The sequence below is a fragment of the Cavia porcellus genome, unplaced genomic scaffold, assembly GCF_034190915.1.
Source record: "Cavia porcellus strain 051 isolate PalLab524CR breed Dunkin Hartley unplaced genomic scaffold, mCavPor4.1 scaffold_11, whole genome shotgun sequence".
NCBI classification, from domain to species: Eukaryota; Metazoa; Chordata; class Mammalia; order Rodentia; family Caviidae; genus Cavia; species Cavia porcellus.
The window spans coordinates 58,377,783-58,388,594 of NW_026947494.1; the positions used below are offsets into that span (position 1 = coordinate 58,377,783).

The 10,812-nt window shown below is 42.6% G+C and overlaps 1 protein-coding gene across 1 annotated transcript in view; it reads right to left on the reverse strand.

The window, feature by feature from the left end:
- Positions 1–1,378: 1,378 nt before the first annotated feature.
- The window catches only part of Smn1 (survival of motor neuron 1, telomeric), a 103,882-nt gene continuing 94,448 nt past the window's right edge, over positions 1,379–10,812 (reverse strand). The window contains exons 11-12 of the transcript XR_010050546.1: positions 7,935–8,099; positions 1,379–6,819 (exon numbers count right to left, since the gene is read on the reverse strand). The gene's annotated coding sequence lies outside the window, so the exon portion shown is untranslated. The remainder of the gene's footprint in view (positions 6,820–7,934; positions 8,100–10,812) is intronic.

Here is a 10,812-nt window from a genome sequence, read left to right on the forward strand (position 1 = left end):
CCCTCCCTCCTTCAGCATATGGGGTGGCCCCAGCTCTTTGGCCTGCTCCACACCATCGACCTCTGCCATATCCCCAAGAAACTTCCTGCTTTTCTCTGTTGCCATCTTCTCCGCCCCTCCCCATCACCTTGTGTCTCCTCCCTGCTCTGGCCATTTCCCCACCTGCCCATCACACCCCAACTCACTCCTCCAGCCTCCACTGCCTTCTGACCCCTCCCAGCCTCTGTGTCCCCTCCTGCTTGCCACCACCTGCCAGCTCTGCATGGCTGCTGCTATCTCCACCCCAGCCTGCTTCAAATTGTCACTCAGCCAACCTCTCCCTCCTGCCTGTGAGGTGACAGGCACTGAGGACTTGGTCCATGTTTACGTCCTTTTTTCTCTCTCTGCCTTTTCCCGTGTCTCACAGCACTGAGGTCCTTAGCTACCAACCCGTGCCATTCTGTCAAAGAGCTTCAATTCAGGGTAAACTTCTATGACTTCCTAATAGCTGTCTTTGCTTTGCTACTATCTTTTCTTTCACAGGTATAAAAAGTTGTGCTCCTTTTGGTTGTTATTTCAAGAGATCTCTGTTAAATGGCTTGTAAAAAGGATCTCACTAGTCTACATTTACAATTGTACAACTTATAAAAGTTATGAGAAATCAAATTGGCCAAATATATTTGGGTGCACGCTGATTGTGTTTGTATGTTAAACTGTGTATGTTCTGGACTGTGGATTTATAGCTGCTTAAGTGCCTGCCTGTCAAGCAGAAGGACATGAGGTTATGAGTTCCACCCCTGGTACTAAAAAACAAATACCAACACAAAAAATTGTGTGTGTTTCTATGTCTTGTACAGATTGTCTATATCTATTTGTCATATCCTTGAACAATTGTTTTTTACTTAAGCTCAACAATTTTTTCCTTTCCCATATTTGGATCAATGGTTCAAAATTTAATATGGGTTATATGTCTAAAACCCTGCTTCCACCTGAGTAACCAGGTCAACAAAATGATGCTATAATTGGTTATGTAAATTTGATAATACTTTCATTTATGTTTCGTGATGTAACAGTCTCTCATTGTTTAAAAACAGTATGCTAAATGTGGTGTCTGGATTTTTCATAAGTCGCTAAGAAATTATTAAGACAATTAAAATCCTATAGGGTGAAAGGCATTATCGGATAGGACTTCTGTGGAGTTGATGATTCAGAACTTGGCTACTTGGTAACATTTTACCAGTTCTTATTCATTGATCAGAGGCTCCAATGATCTCCATAGCTTATGGGAGACATCCCAACTAAAATTCAAAAACACATTATTGTATTATGTTCACATCGGTCATTGTCAAAAGAATTCATACAATAATTTTTTTGATTTAAATATGCTCTCATACAAAGGTTTCACATGAAACGATCGATTGTTATTAACCTTACAGTGTATTAATGTATTCATGCTTCCACTTATACAGGTCTTCCTTCCAAAAATGTAAAACAGAGATTGTTTAACAAAATTGTTTCAGATTCAGACCTCTGCCTGTAACAAAAACTTACTCCATGCACATTCTACTAAAGATAAACCAGTCAGGTGAAAGCTTATGTGCTAGATAGGGATGATCGACTAAAAGGGGTATCTTAGGTCAAAATGCAAATTCAGATTGACACAAAGCGTCATAATTGTCATGCTGTAGCATGACATATATTATGTATAGGTTTTATTTCAAATTTTCTGTGAAAACTATGTAACTGTTAACATTTTCCATGGGTTTAAGTATTAGGACATGGATGATTGATAGAAATATTGGTTGCTATTTTATGTTCTAAGGAGCCTGATATTCAGATAAGGTAATAATGCTAAACATGCTGCCTTATTACACTATAATATTACCAATCCTTACTTCTGGATGTTCAACAATAGATATTTGCAGACCAAAAATTAAAAAGATGAGTGGGCTGGGAGACAACCAATATTTTGTTTGCAGCCCTCTGAGGTCACTGAAGATCCAGGATATGAGAACCTCTGCAATGACATTCCTTATCTCCATGGGTCTTGTGATCAAGGAGATTATGGGACTACAAACAAGTGTGACACAATATATAGTGTGCCTAAGGAGAGTCACCAGGAGAAAATTCCCCCAAGTTTTCACAGAAACCAAATTGGTCAAGCAATGGCTCATTGCTTGACCATCCTGATGGCTGACACTGTCAAGAACTGAGAGGCTCCACACATGGTTCCAAGACAAATCCTGAGGAGACTTACCTGACCTTGATAGATAGCAAGAGGTTAGTTTTAATTAACACAGGTCTCAATTTAACTTGGTCTTAAACATCCAGTATAAAATATAATCAAAGGATATAAAAATGTGTATAAGTTAAATATAAAAAGGGCTCCAAGTTTAACCTCTTCAGGCAGTTTCCAATTATCCCAGTAATTAACAACTGTTATGGGCAATTAAAAATACATTACGATAATATCTGCAAAAAAGTCCGATTGCTGTTCTTATAGAAAAGGGAACACTTTCCTCCTAGCTTCTTCCCCTGGAAGGACCTCTCATACTACTTGTTATTTTTTGATTATAGCTCCTTGTCTGTTTAAACTATTCTCAAGATTTCTTCAATCCAGGTTGTGGGCCTTTATAACAAGGTAATTCCTTGTCCTAAGGGAACCCCTGGTACCAGATTCTACACGGGTCCAACCTGTCATCACAATGACTACTTCAATGCCCATCATGTCACCCCAGTCAGCAGGAAGCAGTTTAAGAGTGGCTGCCTCTAACACCCAAAAGATGGGAATAATGGATTCCGCTCCTGTGGAGCACTGCTAGGCTTAGCATGGTGCCTGCCCAACATAGCACTGGACCGTACCTCACTTCAAAACTGACTTCCACGTTCTTCTTGCAAAGCCAAAAAGTGAACTTCCCACTTGTGCACACATCAGCAATCCCTCAAATAACTGTCAAAATGTCACTCTGCCCACCCCATCGAACTCCACCCCTCTCAAACTGAATAAAAGCTCCAGGTTTCTTTGTCTGCCCTGAAGGGATCTTGCGCCCCACTGCAGCCCTCCCATGCCAGCAATAAAGGCCTTTTTGTTCTTTCCTTTCTTTACTATTGTTTTTCTACCACAACGAGGAAAAGTCTATCATGCAGATCCACCAACTATCTCTGATGAATATAATCGTTGTGTACTGTGATCACATACCAATAAAAAAAACTAAGCAAAAGGCAGTCACACAGGAGGCATAAGAAAGTGTTCAGTGCAACACAAAGTCCCGATCACATCCGAATGGACGTTTCAGGGATCCTGCCAGGAGAGTGCTGGCTCTGACTCTGCTTCAGGGAATTCCCAATGTAGGCTCCTCGCAGATGACTTTTCCACAGCATGAGGATGGTAAATGCTTCTGAAGCAAAAGCAGAAATTCTATCTTCACTTTGCACAGGTAGAGTCTGCCCAGAGACTGCTATCAGGTCACTCAATGATTCACCATCAGTGCTCAATCTGTCTGTCCTCATCTTCACTGTGTCTGCTTACAAGGCATGGGATGCGCCATCCGTACCCACTGCTCCCTGGGTGGCAGAGCACACACCAGGACTGACTAGGCCCTAGTGCACGCACCCGCCTGTTCCACTCCTCCACCCACACTCGGCCTGTGTGCCCGGTGTGCCACGACCTTCCTTGGCCTTGCCTTTCCTCTGCTTGACCAGTGACCCCATCCCCAATGCTGGCTGGAAGCCAGGCCAGAGCACAGTGGGTGATGGAACAGGAGGTATCTAGTCCAGGCTGAGGTTTCCTGATAAAAAATATTTTAATAAAATACTTGGATCTAACATGTAGGTTGCAGTAACTCAGTAGTAAAATAAATCGCATAAACAAGAAGTATTTGGGTAATTCAGAATAAACATTCTACAGCATAACTAGATTTTTCAATGCATTGTGAGGGAAAACCTGAGGATTACTAGGTCCAGCCCCAGGATGCCTGGGCCCTTGTCAAGGCAAAAATGAGGGAGGCAGAACTGCCACCCCATGGTACCACCAAGGTCCACGGGTCCTTATGACAGTAAGAGGAGCAGATAAACACACGTGGGCCCAACAGCATGACAGTCACAGTTCACAAAGCCACCCTGACTCAAGGTAGCGACAATCCCCTCTTCAAATCCCATGCAAAGCCCCTGAGCCCTTGAGAGAGGGCCATGCTGGTATTTCTTTGCCATCCCTCAAACAGAAGCCAGCTCCCACGGGGCTCGGTAACCTGTCTTTCACAATACCTCATCCTATGGAAAAGCGCAGTGCAGCCGCCTCAGGGTCACTATTAAGCTACTTCATTCGATTACACTATTTTATCATGGCAAGAAAGCAAGCACAGTTAACATGTGAACATAGTGGCACGGCCTTGTGGTGGTAAAACTTCATATACTAAAACAGCCTGTGAGTCAGGTTATCAGTCCCTGATACTGATGAGAAGAACAACTGAAGAACAAGACGATCTGAGTGTGGTGAAGCACTCCTGTAACTCCAGCACTTGGGAGGCGGAGGCATGAGGATCCCTGTGAGTTCTAGGCCAGTTACATAGAGTTGCCCAGGCTGGAGACCCCCTGCAACAGGATTAGGGAGGGAGAGAGAGATAGAGAGAGAGAGAGAGAGAGAGACAAAGAGCAAGAATGAGAGCAAGAGAGAGAGAGAGCTCTTGAAGCTTGAAATACCACCAGGAGAGGCTGCGCTGTTGGCTTACTTCCTGGAGAGAGTGTCTTTGTGGATGTGGTTATAAGCCAGACATTAGGTCTCAAGTATATCCCAGGCTGGATTGATCTTGATGGCTGAAGCAGTTCTGCCCCAGCCTCCCAAGTCACTAGGACTGCCGGCACCTCCCTAGTCTTGGGTGTCTATTTCATGGAGCAAAGCTGAGTAAGGTAGATCATGTCCTTTGTAGTAAATTCCCATTTCCTTTTCCTGAGTCTGAAATGCAGCATTCGCTAGATGGGAGAAAACCCAAGGCCTCTGTGATGTGGGGTTGGGGCCATGGCTGCCTTTCCCAAGCAGACGATTACATTCTGCTTGTGAAATGCACTTGACTTGATCTAAGGAGCCCCTGCCTTCTGCTGAGTGGCTGCTCCCTCAAATGGAGTCCTAGAGTGGGCGGCTGAACCCCAAACCCACACAGAAGTAAATGTCCTAAAACAGTGAGCTGTGAGTTCCGTATTCAGCAACAGTTCAGGCAAAGCCTACCCACTTCCTCTCTCAGAGCTGGGTAACAGGTAAGTCAAAGACCACTAAGGTCCCAGATAAACATATACCTGTTTTAGTATATGAAGATACACTTTTTCAGGTGGTCCACAGGTTGAAATTTACTAATACAGTGTCAAGTGACTGTGGTAGTGCACTGCTAGAATGCCAGCTTTCTAGGGGGCTGAGGCAGGAGGATCAAGTTTCAGCCCAGCCTGGGCAACTCAGCAACTTGATGAGATCCTATCTCAAAATAACAAATTAAAAAAACAAATATAGAGCTCAAGAGAGCTTAGCACAATAGCCCTAGGTTCAATGCCCAGTACTACAACAAACAAAAGTTCCTGTGTGGATTACTGGAATGGAAAAGCATTTTCCAAAATAATAATTTGCACGCAAAACATAAGTTACTTCATAAAAATTGATATAGACAACAACAGATCAGGTGTGGTGGTGCATCCCTGTAACCTACTACTCAGGAGGCTGAGGCAGGAGGACTGCAGGAAGTTCTAGGACAGCCTGGGCTACATAGTGAGTTCAAGAACGCCCTGAAGGACACAGTGAGACTCTACCTCAAAACAATAACTGACAAAAAGAATAAATCTATGCATACAGTATGATTGATGAAAGAAAGCAAGGTATAAATATTTCAAAGAAAAGCCTACTATTTGAGCTTAGGGAAATCTCTCTTTGTTATTAATCCAAAGAACAGATTTCACGAGCTATTATCCAATGAGCGCATCTTTTCAAGTTTCACTTTATTCCAGTAAGAATACTGAAAACATCACACTGTCCACAAATATGATCAATAGCTCCTAATTAATAAAGAGCTGTACTGGACATGGCAGTACATGCTTGTAATCCCAGTTGTTCAGGAGGGTTCCAAGTCTGAAGCCAGCCTTGGTAAGTTGGCAAGAGCTTGTCTCCAAACAGAACTGAAAATGGGCATGGATGTCACTGTACATCAGCATTGCCGGGGTGTAGCCAGCATTATGTATGTGTGTGGGCAGAAGTATGTGTGAGGGGAGAAACAGACACAGAGAGAACAGAAGACAGTTACTCAGAACCCCACTACGAATTATACCACCTGCTGACACTCTGGAGACTTCTCTGCATCCTGACTGACAAATGCAGAAATGCACAGAAGTATTACAATCAAATGCTGGGACCTTGTGAATGTCCAAAACTGCGCCTGCTCCTCAGATATCAGACCAGGTGTCTTTTCTATGACTAAGACATTCCCCTTTTAAGAGTACACAGTCACTTTAGTGTTATTTAAAATCACTGATTCTATGTTAGAGTGTTAACTGAAGCTAAAAAGCAATTACAGATTAGGAGAGTTCCCCAAACATCGCAAATTCATTTCACTTGAAACTTGCTATTTAAATGACATATCAGAGACAAAAATCCAAAAACTTCAAGGTGCAAATCTTTGCTGGTCTTCAGCATGTGGCAATCCTCTTGTTTCAGCCTCCTGAGTGCTGAGATCAAAGGCACACATGGCGACACCTGGCCCAGTGGAATTCTTGTTAGACTGTGGTGAGAGCCTTTTCAAGCTGCAGAACAGTTTCCCTGAGTGCTGGCTCTGCTGCCCAGTTGACTTTACACCCCAAAATGACGTTCTATAGTTTAAAATAAAAACAAAAAACAAGTCAAAATATAACAACTTTGAAATGTAAGCACTTTAAAATTTTAACAAGATTTTTGTTAAATAATACCTTCACTAAGCTTATCTAATGTTTTAAACATTTACTAGAAAAGTACAGTAGCTCTGTATTCACAGAAAAGAGTGATACACAATTATTTTTTCTGTCCCAAGAATTCAACTCAGGACCTCATGCTAGCCAGGCAGGTGCTGTGACACTTGCCTGTATTCCCAGTGTGTGATACACTTTTGTCTTCATTTCTACTTACAAGAGGCTTCAGCAGGGTGAAGGTATGTTTATGATGTTTGCAAATATCTCATCAATTTCCACAGACAGTTTTTGCTTCTTTCATCCCTAGGCCCAGGGGTGGAACCCATGGCCATCACACTGAGCTGCATCCCCAGCCCTTTGTGTGGACAAACATGGGCCTCCACAGCCAGCTCAGTCAGCCTTCTCTCTCTCTTTCTTTTCTTTCTTTCTTTCTTTCTTTCTTTCTTTCTTTCTTTCTGTCTGTCTGTCTGTCTGTCTGTCTTTCTTTCTTTCTTTCTTTCCATTAATGTCTCAGGGGAAAAATCTTATGGCAACATTTACTAGAGTTTACTTGGACCAGTCATCATGCTGATATTTCTCTTTGTGATGGGGTTGGGGTCAACCCCATGTCCTTGAGCACCCACTTGAGCTAAATTCCCAGTGGCAGCAGTCACCTTCTTAGCTGCCACTCTCACCCAGGTCCACTCCGCCCTTAAACTTGGAGGCTAAAGCTGTACTCCAACCTGCCTCCAGAGCTGTAGAAAACATGCCAGTTCTAAATCCTAATGATTAACCACGATGAAAAATGTGCTGACTGTACATGAACATTACATATGTGAGTACAGCAAATATCAGTAGACAATTATGATTTTTGCAATGCTGGGACTGAATTCAGGGCTTCACCAATGCTAGGCAAGTGCTCTCCAGTGCGGCTACGTACTCAGACCTTGTACTGAATTAGCTTATGACCACAGCCTAACATAAACCGTGGTAAGGTCTTCATATCAGTGGTGTTTTTAAAAGGTCTTTATCCCTCCTTTCCTGATTTATACAAATGTTACCTGGAACACATGTTGAGTAACTGTAGCAAGCTCCATCTCTGTCTGTAGGCTTTGTTGCATGGTGTTTATCTTGTCTGAATTTTCCATACTGTCCAGCTCCTTTCTCGGGTTTTTTATTCTCGGTTTGTAGTTTGAGAAGCTGACTTTCTGAAGCATCTTTTAATTCTGTTAGGTTAAAATTTAACAATATATTATATATGAGAATTCTATAAACAAAGATCTTGAAAAAGCAAGCAGCCGAATATTTCCTAATTATTTCAGACAACAGAAAAATTTGAGTTAATAGCAGCTAGGTTGTACATTCTATTTTGATCTGAAAATGACTCCCCAGACTTTTTGGCAGTGCAGATCAAATCCAGGAGTGCCTTTGCACTTCCCTTTTTCATGCCTACGCCATCACTCCGTTTCATTTTTCTGCAGTGCTGGGGACTTCACCTTGGGCCTTCAAAGGAGGCTACTTTCTCAGCACTGTTATATTTGGAGACAGGGTCTTCCCAAATTGCCTAGGGTGGGTTTGAAGTCGGGATCCTTCTGCCTCAGCTTTCCCGAGGGCTGGGATTACAGGTGTGTGCCACCGCAGCTGGCTCCAGCTTAATTTGTTCATTTTGAGACAGGCTCTGGCTACATTGCTGAGACTGGCCTGAAACTTTTTGATTTTCACCTCTAACTCCTAAACAGCTTGGATGCCACTAATCCGACTTATAATATTTTAATTCCCTCAGTGAAATGATCAGGACATTTATGTGTGATCATGACAGCTGTCTACAACTGCTGCAAGTGGCATCATGTAAACAGAACTCGCTCTAAGTTACCAGAAGAACAGGTAGGAGATATACATAAAAACAAGCTCCTGCTTATGCCCTGAGCTAAATCCCCAGCTCCTCCTGAACCTCAATTTTCTGTTATTTGTAAACCTTCACAGTATTTTACTGTGAAGGTGTGATAAATGCAGTGATCTCAGTGTGAAGGGAATGTATGAACAATCCTTGTCCAAACATAGTATGTCCAGTTAGTCTTCCAAAGAGTGAAATTAATAAGCTCTACTGTTTTGTTTTTGAGACCAGTATTGCTATATAGTCCAAATTGAAGTGGAACCTACCATATATTCCAGGATGGCCTCTAAATTGGGGTGCCACGTGGCAGGAGTGCCACAGCCTTCTGACCACAGGGATTACAGGCATGCATCACCACACCCAATTGAAACTCACAGTTTTTAACAAACTGTGTTTTTAAAGCAAGAGATTTAGCCTGCCTCACAGTGCTAGGTCATGAGTTTGATCCCTGGTACCAAAAACAAAAACAAATTGTGCTTTTAAATGTCTACGTTTAGCTGACTGTGTTGGTACCCTACACTACATAGCAGCACCCAGTCTCAAAAAAAGTGTATGTTTAGTCAAGTGTGTAGTGCATCCCAGTAATCACAGCACTTGGGAGGCTGAGGCAAAGAATTGCAAATTCAAGCCCAGTTCAGGCAATTTAGCAAGACCCTGTCTCAAAAAAACATTGGTTAGAGATGTGGCTCAGTGCAGAAGACCTGGGTTCAATCCCCAGTACCACTGAAGTGCGGGGGGTGGGGGGGTGGGTGGGGGGGGAGTATGTATATTCCTATCCCATAGCTTAGTCTTTGCTGGGTGCAGCTTTAAATCCTCTTAATGCTATATAGGTAGACACTAGGCTTGGCATGTGACTATTTCTAGGTGGTGAACAAATGCCTCTAGGGATAGAACAAATAGAATTTACAAGTGAAGATCATGAACTGAGTGGTATATGTGCTTCTACTCCCAACTCTGAAAGCCTGAAGCAGGAGGATCCCAAATTTTATCCCAGTTTGAGCAATTTATTTTATCATCCCCAGACTAAAACTTAAAAAAAAAAAAAAAAAAGGCTGGGTATGTAGCTCAGTGTAACAGCTCTGAGTTCAGTCTCCAGTACCACAAAGTAAATAACATTTTAAAAAAAAATTTTTAAACTGCTGTAGCAAACTGTGGATCTGAGTTACTTTCTAGCATTTCAGGAGGCAAAGGGAGAAGAACTGTGTGAGGTTGAGGCCTGCCGGGGCTACAAGAATGAGTTCAAGGCCAGCCTAAACTACACAGTGAGACCTTGTCTCAAAAACAGGAAAAGAAAGTCTATCTCTGCTGGTCTTTCAGGTCACATCCATTGTCTATTTACTTAGGTTGCACTGGCTGAGCTGTTGATGAACTTCCACATTCCGGATTATGTCCTTATGGTTAATACATTGTGTCAATTTGAGCAGTTTAGAAGTGTGAGAGACTCAGCAGGGAGCCAGGGTCCTTACTTTGTAAATATCCTCATCCTGAGCAAAGGAGGGCAAGGAGATGTCCTGAGTGCTACACCCACCCTGGGTGTGGGCCTGGCCTGTGTACAATATAAACCAGGAGAAAAGGCTTGTTTTCTTCCTTTTTGTTCTGGCTGCTGCCTTGAAGTGTTGCCCCAGTGCCATGGCACCCTGCCTTGGACCCCGCTGAGTATGGACTGAAACCTCCAAAAACTAAGAAATAAACTTTTTTTCCCCTTCACATTAGGCATTAGGTATTTTGGTCTCAACAACAAAATAAAAAGTAACCAAGACACTAGCCATGGGCAAAGAACAGATTCATTCTTTATTGTAGTTCCTTAGTTTTACAAGTGGAGAAAAGCATTTGGCTAAATTGGATAGTTCCTTTATTCTACCACTTTGGATATGATTAGAATATTAGTTGTAATTACTCCGGGAGATTACCATGGATTTACACTTGCTTTGCTCTCCTCTACTAACCCTTCCTTTATGCAAGTTACAGCTGGGAAAATTCTTAATGTGTCAGTCTTTCACAAAGATGCTTCAGATTTGTTGGGAGAATCTTCTGACCTTTTCATG